The sequence below is a fragment of the Euprymna scolopes genome, chromosome 5 (genome assembly GCF_053919585.1).
Source record: "Euprymna scolopes isolate OS-2025 chromosome 5, ASM5391958v1, whole genome shotgun sequence".
NCBI lineage: Eukaryota > Metazoa > Mollusca > Cephalopoda > Sepiida > Sepiolidae > Euprymna > Euprymna scolopes.
The window spans coordinates 58,350,108-58,372,770 of record NC_136486.1 but is presented as its reverse complement, the minus strand read 5'-3'; positions in this window follow the sequence as shown (position 1 = coordinate 58,372,770).

The window sequence follows — 22,663 nt, the reverse complement described above, 5'->3', positions numbered from 1 at the left end:
CTCCTGTCCAGATGTGGCAGCAGTACTCCATCCTAAGACGTACTTGGTTTTTATATAGATAGAGAATTGCATGAGGAGTGGAGCGGTAGAAGGATCCTACCATTTTTCCAGCGACCTTGGCAACTGACTTGATGTACATGTTCCATTTCAGGTCAGGAGTAAAGGTCGAACCTAGAAGCTTGTCAAAACATGGTCCTCCCCAAGACGAGAGCCATCCATTTCAATAGGTACCAGATGGGGATCAGAGCGTTGATGATATAAAGATAGAAGCTTGGTTTTAAATGCACTAAAAGTAATCAGTCACCTCTTCCCTCACTGTACCACGCGCTCAAGATCAGAGGAGAGAGAATCAGAGAGAACTTTGTCATTTACGGCCTTTGATGTGTTGCCATAGATGGTCGCGTCAGCAGCATAGATGTCAACGAATGATTTAAGTTTGTGTTTTGGGAGATCATTGATGTATATAAGGAAGAAGCTGGACCCAGGATTGACTCTTGAGGGACTCCAGCATTAATATTGAGGGCCTCTGATGAGCCTATCAGAGAGAAATGATTTAATAATTGAGAAAACATTTTCAGTTATACCGTAGCTGGAAATCTTGTGAAGTAGGCCTTTATGCCATACCTTATCGAAGGCCTTTGATATGTCAAGAGCAATTGCCCTAGAAAAGAAGCCTTTGTCAAGAGATTCACTAAACAGTATTTGTCGCATACTCAAACCCAAGGTTCTCAATTAGGTTCAAATCTGGTGAATTCGCAGGCCACTTCATCTTCCGTAGCCCAAAACCCCCCAGTTGTTGCAATTTTTTGAGACATTCTTCAATCCGCATTGGTCAAAGACTTCTCAACTTGTCTGGACAGGGTTCTTACAACTTAATGTTTAATTTAAAGTAGAGAACGGCGTGAAACAATTCTAGATTTACCTTTATCAGCTCTCTTACGTACTTTTGTATGGTCCTTGACAAAGTCCTTCACAGTTTGATGGTACCTTCCTATCATTTTCGATATTTCGATGGTAGTTTTACCTTTGCTAGCTGTTCTGTAATAGTACGCTTTTCAGAACTAATCAAACCACCTTTACGATCCATTTTATTGACGAAACAATCTGCCTTGTTAATAATTTGACACACCTTAAATGCCGTGGATTCAGCAATTACAATGGCAAGTTGTTTACATTGCGCGGAACAGTACGAAAATTTCACAGTACGCGCAGCTCAGCATTGCCAACGTTTCCGAAGCTTTTGATACGAAACTACAGGTTTCTGAAACTGGTAAAAAATGTTATCTCGTTAATAATTTGACATGCAGTGTATATTGGTTTTCTACCACAGCCCATTTCCAGCTGTTCACCATAGGGCCTAATAAACTCTCCCTGTCCCTCTTATATATATATATATATATATATATATATATATATATATATATATATACGAGGGCGTACAATAAGTAATGCCCCTGACCCACTTCCCGTTGTCTGATCTAGCTGAAATCTTGCATGTACAATGATTTATATCTCTACGGGTTATGTGGCAAATTACAGCTCTGAACTAATTGTGGTTTCTGTTTTACAGGTGTTTGAACTGAGTCAGGTGTGAAATGGAGCCTGTTGAATGTCGAGCAGTGATTCGGTAGGTGTATCAGAATTTTTGTAGGAATTTTTAACACCCCTAACACGAAACTGTAAATAAAATATAAAAAAACTCGTAATTTCTCTTTTAAAAGTGGGTTGTTTATTTTCTTTATGGATTATACTTCCAAAATAAACTATTAAAGTTGTATAAAAAGTAATAGAAATATTTTTAAAAAATAGTAATGAAATTAATTGAATGTTACGAGTTCAGTATTTTTCAATTTTTAAACTTTAAAAATCTATCAAAATTTTTCTATTGATTCTATTTTTACGATATTTTCAGGGTCAATGTGAAATTTTATGCTCTTTCCAACAAACCAAATATAATAATGTAGACAAACGTTTTTTAATTCATGCCCCTCCCCCATTTTGAAATGTCTATTAAAAAGTAAATAATTAATTTACTCACCAAAGTTTTATATATCACAAATTGAAGATAAAAGATCAATAAATAATATATTCAAATTTAAAACAAAAAAGTAGTGTTTTTTAGAAATTTATCTGTAAAGTCCGAAGTTTAAAACCCTTTTTTTTTAAAACCGCGTTGTTTGTTTGTTTATTTTTTAAATGAAACCTTGGTCCTTGCTCCTTTAATTGAAAAAGAAATTAGGGGTTGAATTACATTTTTCGAGTAGTTATAAGCTTGGAAAGACAGGGAGGTGGAATTATTCAATATTTTTCACGGACACACCTAGTGATTCGGTTTGTGTATTTGAAAGGACGCACATCACAGGAGACTTTTGATGAAATGAAACTTATGGTGATAATGCCCCATCATATGACCTTGTAAAACGCTGGCACCCTGATTCCAAACATGACCGGAAGTCTGTGGAAATAGCTCCCAGATCTGGTCGGCCCCCTTCTGCCATTGATGTGGCATCTGTCCGTCAAGTTGAGGCTGCTATTTTGGAAGATCGGCGCATTATTATTCACCAAATAGCTTAAGATATCAAGATTAGTACAGGGTCTGTGGAAACTATCATTCATGAACATTTGCATATGCATAAGGTGTCTGCCAGATGGATTCTCAGGTTGCTCACACCATTCCAGAAGCGAGAACGCGTCGAGTGCTCGAGGACGAATTTGGAGATATGCCAAGAAGATGGGTCAAAGTTTTTCAAAAAACTGATTACACAGGATGAAAGCTGGGTCCATCATTATGATCCAGAGACCAAAGCTCAGTCTCACCACCTCCAACGAAGGCAAGGGTGCAGCGCTCCGCTGACAAGGTCATACTTACAGTCTTCTGGGACCAGGACGGAGTAGTGATGACAGATTTCCTGGCAAAGGGTACTACAATTACAGGAGCCTATTATGCTTCACTTTTGAGGAAATTAAGGGAAGCTATCGAAGTCAAGATGCGGGGCAAGATCGGCAAAGGTACCCTCCTCCGGTCCACAACTCGCATGTCGCCAGATCAGAAGCACGGGTGTGTGGTTATGAAATCCTTCCCCATCCTCCCTACTCTCCTGACCTTGCACCCTCTGACTTTCACCTTCTTCCAGCCATGAAGTTGTTTTTGAAAGGAAAGCGTTTCCCAAATGATGCAGCCTTGATTTCTGAAGTCACGTCTTGGTTGGAGGACCAACCTGGGGTCTTCGACAAAAACGGTCTCCACAGCTGCATCAAACGATGGAAGAAATGCATGGTTCCTATGTAGAGAAAGGCTAATAACTGTGCCAAGTTTCGTTGCTCTACTCCTATGGGAAGTAGGTCATGGGCATTGTTTATTTAAATAGACATTCGGACAGATTAGTTGCGGGCACCGCTTCCGTGGTCAAGGGGTAGAACTGCCGACTATCATCACGACGGTTCTAGGTTCGATCCTCGGATTGGGATAGGTGCTAGTCTAGCGGCACTGATGAGTTGTGATACAACGAAACAGGACTGTATGTCGATGACTAAAATATATTTTATAAAGCCTCCCTCTTTGGGTTGAGCACTATCGTAAATAATCTCACTCGCTACTTAATTTGGCTGAAAAAATGCGAAGCTCGCGGTTTGTTTACAAACAAACGTTTGAGCACTTTACGAGTGGCGGACGGATGTTTATTTAAATAGACATTCGGACAGATTAGTTGCGGGCACCGCTTCCGTGGTCAAGGGGTAGAACCGCCGACTGTCATCACGACGGTTCCAGGTTCGATCCTCGGCTTGGGATAGGTGCTAGTCTAGCGGCACTGATAAGTTGTGATACAACGTAACAGGACTGTATGTCGATGACTAAAATGTATTTTATATATATATATATATATATATATATATATATATATATATATATATACTTAAACTTACACATGTATAAACATATACAATGATTAAGAATACTTGTAGCCTACCCAAACCAAAAATATTTTTGATTAAATTAATAAAATCTCACAACTATTACAAAAATCATCCATGTCCATCAAAAACAGCCCTCCCCATACAAAAAAGAAAAAAAAAGTCTCAATATATGTATAACAGCATAAACCTTAACGTCCATCGCCTCCCCTCTCCACTGACCTCTAGCGCAGTCTCTTAAACCCACTCCTACTCAGCTGTTTATTTTTACTTCTTTCTTTCTGTCACTTGACTCTTTAAATCCTAATTATTTTTTTATTCTCCTATATCCACTTTATTCTCTTACTTTTTGATGTTCCATAATAAAGGATGCCCTCCTGCGGGCAATGATGATGAATGTAATTAGTCCATAACATTTTTTGCCTCAGGCTTGTATCCGCATTTAAGTGAGCGGAGATAACAAATAGAATAGAACCCTGCCTTATAGTTCATTTGGCACGGAGCGAGACACCACGCGTCTGCTTTGCTCGACACGAAATGGAAATCTGTTTGAAGAAACACAATATTCCCGCCAATTCCTGAATCCTCCGCAGCAACTGAAACAATGCAATTTCATTGGTCAAAATAATCGCGTGATTGGAACAATCTAGCAGTTATCGCCCTTGCATTCTGAAATTTCTAACAAAATATAGGAGTGTGAAAATATGCGTTGATCACCATTCAGTCCCAGCCAATGTCGGGTCTCCCTGCTAGTATGTATATATATATATATATATATATATTACTGCAGAAAACTGACTTTGTAAAATCATTTTAAACTTTTTCTTCAGACAGTTTTTAATAAAAGAAAGCCACAGACGCATAAAGCTCCTACAAACGTATTAATATATGCATCACATTACGTATATGCATATAACGAAATGCAAAAACATTAATAAAAACAAATATACGTATATACGTAGCTTTGCACATATATATATATATATATATATATATATATATATATATATATATATGAACATGTAAATGGAGTCTAAACAAAATACTAAAATAAGAAAGAAAAAAAAAAAAGTAATATTTTATTGAACTTTTTTTTTTCAATCGATCCGTGCTTATTTATTATTGGACCGGCCTCACGCGAGAACAAACGCCCGTCGACGTAGAGTTGGGAGACGCGAAGCGTAACCAGAGATCACACATCATTCGTAGAAATTATTACAGATAAAATGAAAAAAGGACAAATAAATTATTATTTATTCGATATATATTTTAAACAAGAAAAAGAAATTTATAAAACGTCTATAAAAATTATTTTGATTGAACTTTGTAAAAAAAACAAACAAAAAAAAAACAACGACCATCACCACCGAAAATAACCTTATTTCCACCTTTCTTTCATTGGACAAATATACTAGAGATGTACTTCATGAATTATCAACGGACTATATGTATATATATGCACACACATACGTATATATATATATATATATATATATATATATACACTCCTATAAATTCGTTTTTTCTGTATCGATATTCATATTAAAAACCCACTTTTCTATTTATTTAAAAAAATACAACTTTCTTATATATGAGTCGTGGAATTGCATTCACAAGCAAAAGGTCTAGCTAATTTGCATATTATTTTAAACATTCATTTTAAATAATTCCCATTAAGCTTTTTCGGTTTTCTTATGGGATGATCATCTTTAGTTAACTCTTACGTGTAATCATATTCATGTATATATTCTACATGACTTAGTATTTGCTTAAAAGGTTTATAGTAGGCACAAACCTCTTTCCATATATATTCATGTATGCATATGTATTAAAACAAAACCTTTGCCTACCAAAGGTATTCGAAGCCATACGAAACTTAATATTTGGATTTTAGCCGGGGAAAATCAGTGCAAAAATGTGATAATTAAAAAAAAAAAAAAAGAAGGAATTTGCCAGGTAAAGGTCGAACGACGACATTACGAATATGCATGCGTAAAGTAATAGCTATTGGTTCATGTTTTAATTTTTAGCCGTGCAGCAAACATATCTTCATAGATCAGTCATTAACGCCAGCGGAAAGAAAAAAGACTGCGTAAACATGAAGCACATGTGTCCATATGTAAAAAGAAAAAAAAATATTTATATAAAAATATTATAATACCTTTCAACAAGGATTAGTGTATCATAGTGTGTGTACATATGTATGGAGCGTCTAGTGTGTGTGTGCGTATATATATATATATATATATATATATATATATATATATATATATATATACACACGTTTGGGAGAACTCAATGTGATGGCGATCATCTGGGAAGATGCAGCAAGCATCATATACACACGGGTACGTATATAGCCATGTCTATATGTTACCTGACCGTATCGTCTAGTGTCTCTTTTGTGCTTGTATAATATACAAGGTGCCTTCAATACGTTTCCAGACTTTTCTCATAGGCACTTTTAGTGATAGTACACACATGAAACTCTAGTCTCCTTCGAATTAATCTCCTTCGACTGCAATGCACTTGTACCGTCCCAAAAACTCCTGGAAGGCTCCATAGAAGTCCTCTTGAGTGTAAACGTGAGGCCGATGAGTTTAAAAGAAGTACTTTCAGGTAATGTATCTTTAGCTATTGTATCGGTGGTTGAGAAGGTTTCTTGAATTTATTGAAGGAAAAGCCTAATCTTGGCAGCATTGAATGTGACCATTTATTTATGTCCCCATTGGAGGTCTTTCTCTAGTGTTTCTGCCATTTCCTTATCGTGTCTATTGTACAGCGTAACTTCGTTTCTATGTTAGTTATATTATGTCACGTATCCAGGTCAGTCATAATTGTTATTACGTCACGTATCCAGGTCAGTCATAATTGTTATTACGTCACGTATCCAGGTCAGTCATAATTGTTATTACGTAACGTATTCAGGTCAGTCATAATTGTTATTACGTCACGTATCCAGGTCAGTCATAATTGTTATTACGTCACGTATCCAGGTCAGTCATAATTGTTATTACGTCACGTATCCAGGTCAGTCATAATTGTTATTACGTAACGTATTCAGGTCAGTCATAATTGTTATTACGTCACGTATCCAGGTCAGTCATAATTGTTATTACGTCACGTATCCAGGTCAGTCATAATTGTTATTACGTCACGTAACCAAGTCAGTCATAATTGTTATTACGTCACGTATCCAGGTCAGTCATAATTGTTATTACGTCACGTATCCAGGTCAGTCATAATTGTTATTACGTCACGTAACCAAGTCAGTCATAATTGTTATTGTTAACTACCTTAACTTTTGTTTATGCAAAAATTCCATCTGGCCTTAATTTAATTCTAGTTTTATTTTATTATCGCAGAACTACTTCAATAGCATTAGTCTGCCATTGAAAATATCAAGGGCAATAACATTGTAACATACAGCGGCGGTTTGTTTCCTCGTTCCATCGGGTAATCTGACGCTACCCGGGAGTCACAAAACTTTCATCATTTCTTTGCTGTTACATTTAAAGTTTCTTCATTTTTTTACTTGCGTTTCTTCTTTTTTTTTTTAGTTGTGTTTTTTCATTTTTTTAGTTGACTTTCTTCGTTTCTTTTTTGTTGTTCCATTTTAAATGTTTCGCTGATTTTTGGCTGATGGTTCATCTATTATTTAACCAATTCGAGCATAATAGACTTGGAGTCTTCCATGTTATAAAAAGTTGTTTATAATACAGCTTTATAAATTTCAGTTTTACGCTCCATTAAGCGAAGCCCACTTTTTGTTCTATTAGGATAAAAATAAAGTCTAAACATCGGACTAACACACGGCCATACTCACACATATATATTATAAATACACACACATATATCTATACTATATTTATCTAAGTCTGTCTATTCGTACATCTCTCCGTTCCACTTTTCCCTGGAAACTACTGGTCCATTCTGGCTGAGATTTTGCATGGATCTTTGTTATGATAACGTGCAATAGACTAAATATTATCACATCCATTCGATACACAATTAGGAGTTAATAGGGATTAGTCACCATGATACAACATTTATTTTAGAAACGGGCTATAACGCTTGACTGTTTTTAACATGCTAAAAGTCTGATATATATATATATATATATATATATATATATATATATATATATATATATATATATATATATATATATATATAACTAGCTGTACCCTGGCACGCGTTGCTGTGGCTCAATTTGGTGTAATGGAAGAATGCCCATCATCGCGGTTGTAGCACCCCGAAATCTACCAAGAGATTAGGTTGTTATTTACGAAAGTGAGACGGCCGTTTTCACCCCCCCCCATAAAAAAAAGAAGAAGAAAAATTAAGAGTGTCGCCTCTAAGGAAAATCCTGAAAAAAGGGTGAAAAATAAATAAACCATGAAAATAGAGAGAAAGGCACCGAACAAAGCGAAATGTAACGGAAATGATTGATGATATGTTTAAATCAGGCTGTTTTAGAAAGGAAGAAACGATGTTAAACTTGCCGAAGGAAGAGGAAAGCTGGAAAGAGAGAAGAAATAAATTAAAAAAATAGAAAGATCGTGTAAACTGAAACAGAGGAAAGAAAGAAAGAAAAAAATAAATAAAAATTAAAAAGAAACGATCTTAAACTTGCCGAAAGAAGCTTAAAAACGGAAAGAGAGAAGAAATAAATTTAAATAATGGAAAGATGGGGAAAATGAAAAACAGAGAAAAGTTACATAACCCCCCCCAAGAAAATGAAATATAAAAATACAAAGAAACGATGTTAAAATTGCCGAAGGACACGAAATAAAACGGAATTGAAATATTGCAATGTTTATTTTAATGAAAGAAAATGTAAAGTTTTCTGGTTTGTGTTTGTTTTTATTTTTACCCAACGTAAAAGTAAGCGTGGTGCGTTTCACCTAAATTGTAGTCCAGTTTTTATTAAAACCTTAACCGGTGTTCGTTCGCAATTGTTTCATGCGAATGGTCACGGACGGTGTAAATGGGTGGCGGTGGATGTATGAATTTATTAGAAAGAGAAGACTTTACTACTTCCACTGATCGTAACCGGTTTTGGCAGTGAACTCTCACCAGATAAAATATAGGAAGCTCAGATCAGCGAGGTAGTGGATAGGTAATATGCCTATAACACACCTCAAATATCGTGATGCAGTTTGTGCATATTACATCTGCATAAAATGTCTGGATTTTCAATCCTATTAAGGTCAAACTCGGAGGGGAAAATGAGTTCATTTTATTTATATAGAGATTTATTAAAATTTATTTTTATTTATGAACGCGTGTGAGACACCATAAGCAGAGGCTAAAGAGTGTCCAGCACAAGTGACCAGAGACTGGTTCATTTTGTGTTGGATTTGAAACCGACAGTATCGATGTTTTTCTGATTTTATATACGTCTATAGAAGACTGACTTGGATGTCATTCGAAGCAGAGATCATGTTTTTTTTTGTAATCGACGTCCATTTCCTTTGCCACTCACCCCTAAGCATTTTGAATTTGGTTCAGATCGAACGAACACGCTTGGTTATCAGCAGAATCCTTTGCCTTGTTGGACATTACAGAGTTTCGCGTTAATATTCGTTCCAATCTCATCAGCCTTGGTTTGATGGAACATCTACTGGCAGATCCGTTGTCAGTAACGTTGAAAGACATCAGAGCTGTTTCTTTATATTTTACTCATTAGAATGTAACGTTACGTAACACCAGCAAGACTTTTGTAACCGCATTCCGTTTTTGCTATTAGATTATAGGTTAAAGATTAAGCTGGTGTGTACCGGAAGTTGTGCCATGCAAGGCAGTATATAATGAAAAGGGAAGTAGATTTATAATTTACAAATTTAGCGATTTTTTAAAATCCTTTTTATAAATCCTTTTTTTTTCTTGGAAATATAAAAATCTCTCTGGTAATAAGTCCGCTGGGTTGTTAAAAGGACAGTTTTAAGTCTTTTTAAGTGCTACACGCGGTTCACGTGACAATGTTATAAGAAATAAAGTAGCACATACATACATACATACATACATACATACAGACAGACAGACAGACAGACCGACCGATGCAACATCCTCATCATTATTAGAAATAATAGTATAGTTTCGGCTTCAAACAGACAGATAGCAAAACTTCATCATTAATAGAAATTATAGTATAGTTCTGGCTCTAAACAGACAGATACCAAATCTCTATCATTTATTAAAATAATACTATAGTTTCGGATTCAGATAGATACCACATTCTCATCATTATAAGAAATAATATTATAGTTACAGTGTCAGACAGACAGATACCAAATCTTCATTATTATTAGAAATCATAGCATAGTTTCACCTTCAGACAGACAGATACCAAATCTTCATCATAAATAGAAATAATAATATAATTACGGCTTCAGACAGAGAGATACCACATTGTCATCATTAATAGAAATAATAGTATAGCTACGGCTTCAAAGAGACAAATACCAAATTTTGATCTTTATAAGAAATAATAGAATAGTTACGGCTTCAGATAGACGGATACAAATCTTAATCATTAATAGAAATTATATCATAGTTTCGGTTTCACACAGACAGGTATCAAATCTTCATCATTAATACAAATAATAATATAGTTTCGGTTTTAGAGAGACAGATACCAAATCTTAATAATTAATAATAATAATAATAATAATAATAATAATAATAATAATAATAATAATAATAATAATAATAAGCCGACAACAGTACTTGAAAACAAGAATCACAAAATCCTATTGGACACCGACATACAAACTGATAACCCCATCCAAGCAAGAAGACCAAATGTCGTAATAATTAACACGAAAGAAAAATCCTGTCAAATCGTAGACTTTGCTGTTCCAGCTGACCACAAAGGTGAATATCAAAGAAAAAGAGAAACGGAGCAAATACACAGAGCTAGCCAGAGAGCTGAAAGGGATATGGAAGATGAAGAAAATCAAAATAATACCTATAATAGTGGGAGCACTAGGAACAATCCCGAAAAACTTTGAAAAAAAGAATGGGAGAAATTGGAATCAGAGGAATGACTGGAAAAATACAACGGACAACAGCTGAAATATTAAGGAAAATCTTTGAATGTGGAGATTAACACGCACGAACCACAAGCGCAGACCAGACAAACTGCTACAGAGACAAAACATGAAAACATGGAACCTAGAATATTGACGCTGCATACCTATAAGTTCTCTACCCCCCCATCTTCTCAGTACGACATCACTGTCCCCCCCCCAAAAAAAAAAGAGTGAGACCGAATAGCCAAGTAGTCAAGGAGGAAGGAAAGACCGTGAACTAACCAAACCTCAACTGTATAAGTGCGAAGAGAATTGGGACCTTGAGGAGGCTTATTGCCACTCAAATTCCAGTAAAGACCAATGACCTCTGCCACTTAGAAATCAATCGTAAGCAGCTGTTGCGATAATGCAAATTTATTTGCAGATGTTATCGAAAGAGGTAGAGAGTACTGGAAATCAGGGGAGACTTTCACTTAGCTTTTAGGGAACACCACAGACTGTTTTCAATGAGATCTTTGATGACCTGTGTGAAAGCTCTTTGTGAGCCAATAATAATAATAATAATAATAATAATAATAACCGTATAGTTTCAGCTTCAGACAGACGGATAAAAATATCCATTCGTAAAAGATATATGTATTAAAGGTTAACCAGCGCCCTTACCATTAAGCAAAGCAATGGAATATCCAGTAAAGAGCAACCGTGGGCTATTCTATAACACTTTTTTTCATTGCATAATATTAACATGCAACCGACATTTGCAGCCATTTTAATTTGTTTACGATTTTCCCTTCTTGAAGACAAAATAAAATAGAACGTTTACTTCGTGTGATGTGAAATCACACGTTAAAAATATATGAGTTGTCTGTTCAATTCGAGGTTTGCGTTTATAGTCATAGTTGGCACGAAAGCAGCGAATTACGTTTGATTTAAACTTGCTATATCATATACATCTTATAAATAAAATAGAGTCAGTCAACTGATATATCCTTTGACTTGAATAGCTGTAAGGTTTAATGCTGATGAGGGCATCGCTTGCAGCACGATTACAAGTAGCCCGCAAACAATGTCACCAAAATATAAAGAACGCCTCACACTTTAAATTAATATCTTTTAAAGTTTCTTCAAAATAATGAGGGTAGAAATCTCGAATCACTAGAAAGGCAACTTTTCTAACTGTCTACAGACATAAATAACAGAAACATTAAACTGTGTCGGTTTAATAAAGAGGGTGGATGCCAACAAAGCACAAAAAAAAAAGCATGAAAGCGATCAGAACCATTTGTTTTTTAGCGTTCGTAGGAATCCCGAAGCGATGCAGCCGCCAACAAAATACACTTGCTCCGATCCTTTTCAAATGCATTTCTTCATATAACTTCAAATTTGATGTGGAGCAATCATTTTTTCTGTTTAAGTTTTCGTATTGAACTTATTTAAATTTTTTTAAACCTTTTTGGGGTGGGGGGAGGGCGAGGATGCAAGTTTGTGGGTCGCACCTCCTAAATGGTAAAGTTTATTCACCATATTGTCTAGAATATATATTTCAAAATTCATAATGCCCCATTTATTAGTTTAGGACATCCCCCACTCTCTCTCTCTCTACACACACACACATAATACACACACATATATGCATACACACATATATGCATACACACTTGCATACATATATCTGCATAAAGTTTGATGTACTTATTTTCAGTATTTATTTCAACAGTGCTCAATAAATTAGTAGTGCTAGGTAGATATTTTTCAAAACTTTGCTTCCCTTCTCGGTTTAGCATGGGTTTTTATTTATACTCATTTTTCTACTCCTGCGATAATGTTGTTGTAACATAACCGTTAGGGTTAGGGTTAGGGTTAAGGTTAGCGTTACGTCGCAAATGGACAAACAAATAAAAAAAAAACAAATAAATAAAATCCGGGTCGGCATTTTTTCCTTCTTGGCAAAAGCTTATTTTTTTTTATTACCGTTATAATTGTTTCGACTTAAGTTAAAAGTCTCTCGCCGTCGCCCATCTCGCCCGGTGTACACTTCTCCTCTTCGACCCCACGCTAGCCACAGCCAGCCATTTCTCGCCTGCGTCTTTACACTTTCTTCATTTTCTTCGACGCCGATTTTCTTTCGCTCCCGAGCACGTGTTGTATTTTTCTCTCCTTTTTTCTTTCTTGTTTTCACGCACACTTCCTAATTTGAATATGCTGTTTTTGACCACTGCTGCTGCTAACCTCTTCGCATGTTGGCCGTCCATCGCGGCTACTGGTACTTTCCCACGCGCTCATATGCATTATTGTCCTTATTGAACAAAACGAAATATTCTTTTTGCAATTAATTTTGAGAGATATGTTTATGAGATGATTTCTAAACTTTAGAAGGAGGTTGTAAAGAATACATACAGTGCCGCCAAAAAGAAAGTTCGGACTAGTCATTTTTTCAAAAACCGCAAATTTAAGCTAAATTGATTGTAACTGTTTAAACAACCTATACCTCATTTGATTCGTCGTTTATTGCTCTATAATTTAACCTGATCATATTTGACTTTTATTTGAAGTATCCTAGTGTCACGTCGACATAAAAAAATTAACTTAAAATAGAAAAGGCAAAAAGAAACTCCGCACAATTTTTATGAACACCCGTTCTACCAGATCAAACATACCCATTCCTGATCCTCGATACATCTTCTATCATTATATGTAATCAGTTTTTTTAAAATAGTCAACCATATAGGAGCCTATTCGTGATATCACACACACACACACACACACACACACACACACACACACACACACACACACACACACACACACACACACACACACCGACGTTCAGCTATATATATATATATATATATATATATATATATATATATAGACACGTACAATGGCGCCAAAAAAATTCGTCACTTTTTCAAAAACCGCAAATTTAAGCTACATTGAATGTAAGTGTTTAATCAAACTATACATCATTTGATTCGCCTTTTATTCCTTTATAATTTTATATGTTTATATTTGACATATCATTGAAGTATCCTAGTGTTCAAAAAATTAACTTCAAATCGAGAAGCAAAAAGAAACTCCGCCCAATGGAAAATTGTTATTTAAATACAAGTTTAGGACATTAATGCAACACAAATACAACAGGAAAACTATGAACTAGTTAATATTTAGTAGCATAGCCCTTCTGTAAGTCGACAGCCTGCAAATTTTGGCGCATTCTCTTGAATTAGTCTGCAGCAATATTCCGGTGAAAGGGCATCCTACTTCTCTTTAATTTTTATCAAAAGTTCTTCCGGATTAAAAATTTTATCATTACGTAGCTGTTGCTTGATGTAATACCATACGTTTTCGATAGATTTGAGGTCTGGAGATTGTGCAGGCCAATCCACACGCGGAATATCATGCTCTTCAAGGAACCTCTTGATATTGCTAGCTGTGGAGTGAGAACCTTATCCAGCATGAAGATGGGATTATCATCCAAATTTCAATCAAAGTAGGGTAGAAAATGCTCATTCAACATATTAATATAGTTGTTCAAATTAATTCCACCTTGCAAGGGACCTTTAAGCCCTGGACCATTGGCACTATTAACATCCCACACCAAAACTAGACCACCACCACGTTGCAGCGTTAAAACTGTGCACCTAGGATTAAATTTTTCATCTTTCCTTCGACTGATGTACTGCCTACGATCACTGTCTAGCCCATTGAACTTGCTTTCCCGCTAAAAATCACTTTCGACCAATAAGAAGAATACTGATATTCACAGCATCTGACGAAATCTATTTCTATTTGAAAAAAAAAAAAAAAACCAAAAAACAACTCGGCTGAAAGTTGTGACTCTGACTAAATTCGTTTTGTTTTTATTTCAATAATAAAGAAATAAACTTATTTATTTATTTTACAAAGATTTAAAAGAAGTGGCCCACTGGGTTGAAAAAAAATCCCAATCTTTAAGAATTTGCCAAAAATAATCGCGACTTAGTCATTTTTGCGCTGACGGGCTTATTATATCGCTCGTGTAAGAGGAAATATTTAATTAAAATCGGGAGTTTTCTTTAGTAAATATCTTTTTAGGTATGGACTTAAAAATGTATTTGCCAAAGATTTCCTCTCGAAACTTCTGAGTAAATTCGTTTTATTGTTTATTACAAGACTGTTTTATGATATTTTACGCTGTCGGACCCAGTCGATCGTCTGTTTCGAAGTTGCTTTAATCAGCAGCAGCGGCAATTTAGTCGTAAAATGATCGTACATCATTTTTAGTCGTACATATTTAATAAAACCGGCCTCATCTAATGCTTGTTACCGGTCCGTCGGTCAAATTGGCTCTTATTGTTTACGTTTTAAATTTTGACTCTGAAATGGAGTGGGTTGTGTTTTGATCGTATTTTTGCGGTCATAGCATTCAAATTCGATTGGGTGGATCAGAGGAAGATAACAACAAGCCTTTTGTTTAATTCAAAAGCTTCGTCTCATGTTAAAAATGTAGTCATTGGTACTCGAGCTCACGTTCTGGTCAAAATGATGTCGCAGGTCGGATCCAGCCCCCGGTCTGGAGGTTGCCAACTCTTGCATTAGAAAGTAACTATGTTGATGAATGAAGTAAAATCTACCTAATAATGGTTGTTTATTTGTCACGTACACGACTTATTAAGGTATGTTTCTATCGATCTATTTATCTATCTACTAGCTATCTATATATTTATCTATCTAAGCTTATATACAAGTATGTATGTATGTATGTACGTATGTATGTACTCTGTTCTTTATATATTTTGCTGTTCTACTTGCTCATACGTTTCGGGTATATGTGGAGTGGAACATTATGGTCTGTGGTGCTAGAGTAGGAGTAATTGAGTCGTTTGTCTACTTTGGTAGTTCTCTGTCGAGGGATGGCTCTCTTGACACTGAAATCTGCACACGAACTCAAAAGGAATCTTTGGCTTTTGGAAGGTTGGAGAATAGAGTGTGGTCTGATCGTGGCATCACAGACAGGACAGGACTTTTGTATTCATGGACATTGCATCAAAGGCACATTAATTATCTTGAACGATTTCACCCCAAATGCTTGAAATGTATCTTACACATCAAGTAGCAAGCACAAGTACTCGATACTGAGGTCCTTGTGACAGCATGTCTCTAGTATTGAGATCCTTGTAATCAGATTTCACATGCGTTGGGCGAGCCACCTGGTTCGAATGAAAGATTGTAGACTGCCAAAGTAATATTTTTATGGGGAGCTGGGAAATGCCAAACGCCCTCAACACAAACCTAGGAAGAGGTTCAGAGACTGTACAAAGAACAATTTGAAAGTCCTACAAATCAACATCGACACATGGGAAGAACTTACTCTACAAAGGCCGAAGTGGCGAAAGCTCGTACGTGAAAGTTGTGATGCTCTAGAGTAAAGAAAGCAGGCCCACAGCAATCTGAAACGAGAGCTTCGCAAAGGTTTAATTGATGGTCTTAACACACATAGCTGGAAATGCGACACTTGTGAACAAGTGCTTTTATCGAAAATTGACTACGTCAACCATCTTAAGTCGCACAAAACTCCTGTACAAATCAGCTTTGCACCCATTAGTATGAACCAAGCGATCTGTTTACTATGCAGCACAGTTTGCAAGTCTACTGCTGGTTTGAGAACAAATGTGATTGTTCATAGGAATATCCTTCAACCTCCAGAGGACATCAACTCAGTGGAAATTGCTCAATTTGTATGCTACATCTATTTCAAGAAGTTCAAATTTGCGGCGGTAGTGCAGAGTCATCTGAGATGACATGGACAACGAGATTAGGAGAACTCAATATGGCGGCGATCATCTGAAAAGATGCAGTAATCATCATATCTATCTATCTATCTATCTATCTATCTATCTATCTATCTATCTATCTATCTATCTATCTATCCGTTTAAGTTTTTTTTTTAAATATTATTTATTCCAATTCTGTGTATTCCGACTTTTTTCGTTAAAAATCTTTGTAAGTTTTTTTTTTAGATTAGTCGAGCCTTTGCAGGTTGGACAAGAAGCGCACATTAGCCTTTTATTTGAGAAAGGAATCAGAGTCGCGTTATCATAAAACGGATCTTTATGCAATATTATTTAAAGAAAAAAACTGAAATTGAAAATTATCTATCTATCTATCTATCTAAACTCATATACAGATATATATATATATATATATGTATGTATCTATACTAATAAACAGGTATCTATCTATCTATCTATCTATCTATCTATCTATCTATCTATCTATCTATCTATCTATCTATCTAGTAACCTGGACAGATTGTGTATCAGTTCACTCTCTCATAAATTCGGATGTAACTTCCAACATTTGGCGAACATGTGTAACACATTCTATAATTGCGCAAGATATTTCTTGAATTATGCGAAGAGGTAATTAAATAAGGCTTAAACGGACGAACGATAAACACAACTTCGAATGCGCATCTTTGTGATGTTTCAAGTGACCCAGCGGGCAATTATGCCAAATATTTCGCCTTCAAAACAGACGGATTAGGCTTGGGCTTACGGTGGATTATCTGGACATGTGACTTTTGTAAGTCCGCCCAGCGCCTAGCTTACCAGACCGTTGATAAATTGTCTTATTTATACGACGAAAACAAAATAGAAATTATGGCAATGGGTTAGATTTTAATACAATCGATAGAACATTCTTGAAGAACAATTAAGATTGTGCTGCGCCAATTTTCAATTTATATTCGGAATAGAATAATTTAAAGAAGAAATATATCAATCTATCTATTTAGTGTTGTTGTTGTTGTTGTTGTTGTTGTTATTATTATTGTTATTATTATTATTATTATTATTATTATTATTATTATTATTTACTCATCAGGAGCAGTCTCGTAAGCAATCATCAAAGATTACTCTTTGAAAACAGCCCGCGGTGTTCCCTGGAGTCTGAGTGACAACAAATCTCCCCAGATTTCCAGTACTCTTCACCTCTTCCGATAACCTTTGCAAAAAAATTTGCGTTATCGCAACAGCCACTTACCATTGGGTTCTCGTTGGCGGCGACCATTGGTCTTCACTGGAACTTGGGTGGCAATAAGCCCCCTAAAGTCCCATATTATTATTATTATTATTATTATTATTATTATTATTATTATTATTTCTTATTTTCTTTTACTCACTAGGAGAAGTCACACAAGCCACCATCAAAGATTGCTCGTTGAGAATAGCCTGCAGTGTTCCCTGGAGCCTGAGTGACAACAAGTAACATCAGTTTCGATTCCCTTGTGGTGGTGGTGGTATTATTATTATTATTATCATTATTTTGTGTCTGGCTGTTGGTATTGCCGATTTTATACTGATAGGCGGACCATTACAAATGAACAAGACTATCAGCATCTTCTTTTCTCAGTTTTCCAGCACTTTCAGCAAGATTTTGGCGATTCCCACCAAAGATAGTCTTTTGAAGTACTTCAACATGGCAAAGAGTCCTAATTTTCTCAATCCATTTGTCGAATCCTTTTGTCACACTCCCCGGGACTACATCACAATAGATACAATTTCTACCGTCTTCAACTCCCACAATCTTTTTATTTCTGTTTTCAAGTTTCGATGTTTTCGACCTTCTCTTCTTCTTTTTCTCCATGATCTGGCACTGCTATATCAATGATTATTGCCTTGTGTTCCCTTTTTTTCAAAAAAAAAAAAAAAAAAACTAAAACTGGTTCCCTTGCTTCAAATACTGAAAGATAACTATGACAGCGAGAGACACTAAAAATTAAAAAAAAGAAAAACAGAGAGACAAATCACAAAACAAGAAAAAAAAAATGGGAAGAGAAACAACTACACGGAAGATTTATATGACAAAAGATGGGAATAACGAAAACACTTGGACATGGATGCGAATAGGACATGTAAACCGAGAAACTGAATCCCTATTAACTGCAGCACAAGATAACGCGATAAGAACCAACCATATCAAAGCAAAAATCGATAAAACACGAGAAAACAGCAAATGCAGACTCTGTGGACGAAACGACGAAACGATAAACCATATAGTAAGTGAATGCAGCAAACTGGCCAAAAAGAATACAAAAACAGGCACAACCAACTGGGGAGAGCAGTACACTGGGAATTATGAAAACATCTGCATTTTGAACGTACAGACAAATGGTACAATCATTAGCCCGCAATAGTAATCGAAAACGAGAACCATAAAATCTTATGGGACATAGACATACAGACGGACAAACCCATCCAAGCAAGAAGACCAGATGTCGTAATAATTAACAAGAAAGAAAAATCCTGTCAAATCGTAGATTTTGCTGTCCCAGCTGACCACAGTGTGAGTATGAAAGAAAAGGAGAAACGAAGCAAATACACTGAGCTAGCCAGAGAGTCAAAAGGGATTTGGATGATGAAGAACACCTTGAATGCGGAGAATAATACATATAACTCACATGCGTGAGCCAGACAAACTGCAGCAGAGGCAACACGCGAAGAAACTTTACAGGGAATGAAGAACATTGAAGTTGCATATAAACAAGTTCTACATCCCCATTACGCATCCCCTCCCATTGTCCTATCACCGTTCCCCGCCAAAAAGTGTAAAACCAAATAGCCGAGAAGAGCCGCTGGACAAGTGCGAAGAGAACTGGAATCTTGGGGAGGCTTAGTGCCACTCAAATTCCAGTACAGACCAATGGCCGCTGCCAGCGAGAAATCAATAGTGAGAGGCTGTTGCCATAACACAAATTTATTTGAAAATGCTATCGAATTAGGTGGAAAGTGCTGGACGTCTGGGGAGACTTGTCACTCAGCTTCCAGGGATCACCACAGGTTTTTATCAGATCTTTGATGACCGTGTGAAAACTCCATGTGAGCCAATAATAATAATAATAATAATAATAATAATAATAATAATAATAATAATAATAATAATAATAATAATAATAATAATAATAAATGCCCCCTCTCTGTCTCTTTCGGAAGTTCGTTTGTCCTTATTTGTAACAAACACAGTAACTTTATTGGTTAATGAACATAGATTATTTTCAATGGAGGAAAATGGTGTTTAGCTTGCCCCTTCTGTCATAGAAGCACACACACACACACACACACACACACACACACACACACACACACACACACACACACACACACACACACACACACACATATATTAAACCTGATATATTTTATACACGATAAAGTTTATAGACATCCTATTGTCATTGTGGGAAGAACATTGAACGAATAATTGCGTAATTCATTGGCTAGGCCGAATTAAATATCGATTTCGCAGATGAAATGCTTGGTAGGTTTGATGGCAATAAACCCAGAACAGAACTTTATATCTTAGATTTTGTATAAACATAGTGTGATAAGCAGATACACAACACTTGGATCATGCAATAAAACTTAATATGTCTGTTGTTGATTTTAATTGTGTGTCTATTTGAAATGGCAGACAATTCCGAGACAAGCTCGGCTCAATCCATTTTCTTCGACACCCGAACGAGTATGAACGCCTCCAGCCCAGCCACCGTTTCTGTATTGTTGATCGATAGCTTTTAAAATTAAAATTCGCGTCTTTGCCGCGTCTCCCGCCCAACTAAAATTATCCGCTTATAAAGTGGCTTTGCCACTTAAGGAAAAACGTCTTCGGTTGACATGGCGGCTAAAGACAATTACCGACGCAGGAAGATTTTTCCAGCAATAAACTGTCGCTGCTCGACTATTTTTGAGAGCACTTGTGTCACGACGCATGCGTGTACAGAGACAGGCGCACGCGCACGTTCGTACCGCCATTCTAGTGATTAAGGCGCTGTATTCATGCAGTCGCAGTAGTAGGGGAGGCGAGAACGAAAAACTACGAAAATATGAGTGAAAAAAAAAAAAAGAAACACGTGAAAAAAAATCTCATGGGTATGGAAATCTTACAGAAAGAACAAAAAAGTGGAAGATTATATTTGACACGTTTCGATCGGTGAGAACTTCATCAGAAAGTGAGATTTTCTTTCACGCTTCGGGAAAAAAAGTATTTATATTTTATTTAGCGAATAACTGTGCTTTCTGCGATTCGTTCTATTTTAAAAGGTGACATTCGTTTTATTTTGAAAAAAAAAAGCCATCTTTATATCGTTTGAAGTAACAATGAAAAATGATTTTAGTTTGTTTTTTATGCGAAGTTTCTTGATGAATGAATTTTAAAGAATTGCTTCTTGAGCTGTTATATGCAGACGTACCAGCTCCATGACGGGTTCGTAATGCGAATATTACTTTAGAATCTCAGGAGCAATTAAAGTGTATAGGTGTAACATAGTGCGGGCGGCTATACATGCAAATATCGAGTCGTGAGCGAAATGACGTCACGGCAAGGAAAAATAAGACTATAAAAAGGCGAGCGCACGTTCGAGAAAATGATCACATTAGAGACGTAGATGACATTCGACAGCACTTCCGACAAGGCGATAACGTGAGGGAGGTCACAACGGCAACGAGAGAATTTTTTTTTACACAGGAATCATCACTTATCAAGGCCCGGATTCCACTCGAGGATAAGGGTTGATGGCTATACATTAGTCGATGCAATTATAGCGTAGTAAACATAAGTAGTGGAAATTTTGTAAATTGTATTACTTGGGGGACGATTAATCAAGAACTTGTCTACGTTGGACGAAGATAATCAGATTGTAATCAGTTGGAAAGCAGACAAACGGAAGAGCGTTCCACAGGCGTGCAGTTCTATGAAAGAAGCTTTGTTCATGGAATCTACGTTTAGGTTAAGGCACAGATAAAGAGTGTGAGAAATCATTAATAGTGGTTTTTGCTAGACGATTGTTTTTCGTGAAAGTTTTAGATTGAAGATTAGACGAGTCATTGCCATGAAAGTAACGTTAAAGCAGAGACAGGCTCGCAAGTCTCTTCTGTGGGAAAGAGGTTGCAGAGAAGAGAAAAAAGGCATCCTCTCCAATAAGCTACGACGTCTACCTTTTCTATTCTTTTTCTGCTTTGCGACTGAGCCTACAACACGTTGGTTCTCGAATAATCTTACATGGGTTTTGTAAACCCTCTTAAGAATTAAAAAGAGACACTAAAATTTTCATGCACGTTAAGGGAAGTAACAATGTTAAGTGGTTAACGGCGCGAACTGATAATCCGGATGCGCCAAGTTCGAACTCAGCTGGCAGCTTCCACGCGGTCTTTTCTGATCTACCCGATGTAGATATTTAACCACCGCAGCATGATGTGACACAAGGTCAACGGCCGCAAAAAAGGGGCAATCTGGCCTAACAAAAATTACCGTGACCGCCCCGACTCCTCAGACAAGAGGCGATAAACTTACTCCACCTAAAAGCCAGGTGACAAAGCCTAGGTGCTTCTTAGGCACCGTACCTCAGTCGAACTACAACTGAGCTAGATCCTGGCCTCGCACCTGTCGGGTTGATTGTCAAGAACGGATTCTTAACTGGTACTTTTATCCAGTTTCCAAGCAACCGAAGCTGAACGAGTCTCATCCTCCATAAATCGGGTACCCGATGTATTCTTAGAATTCTAACCAGAAAGATATCGGGGAAACCAATGCCAACGATAGAATCACACGAAATGAATAACTACATATAAGAATGAACGTACAAAATAGAATCTTGATTAAAAAAATGTTTTGATATACTTAAAGTGTTTAAAAAATGTAAAAATTAAGATTAATAAAATATATTAAATCGGTTTATA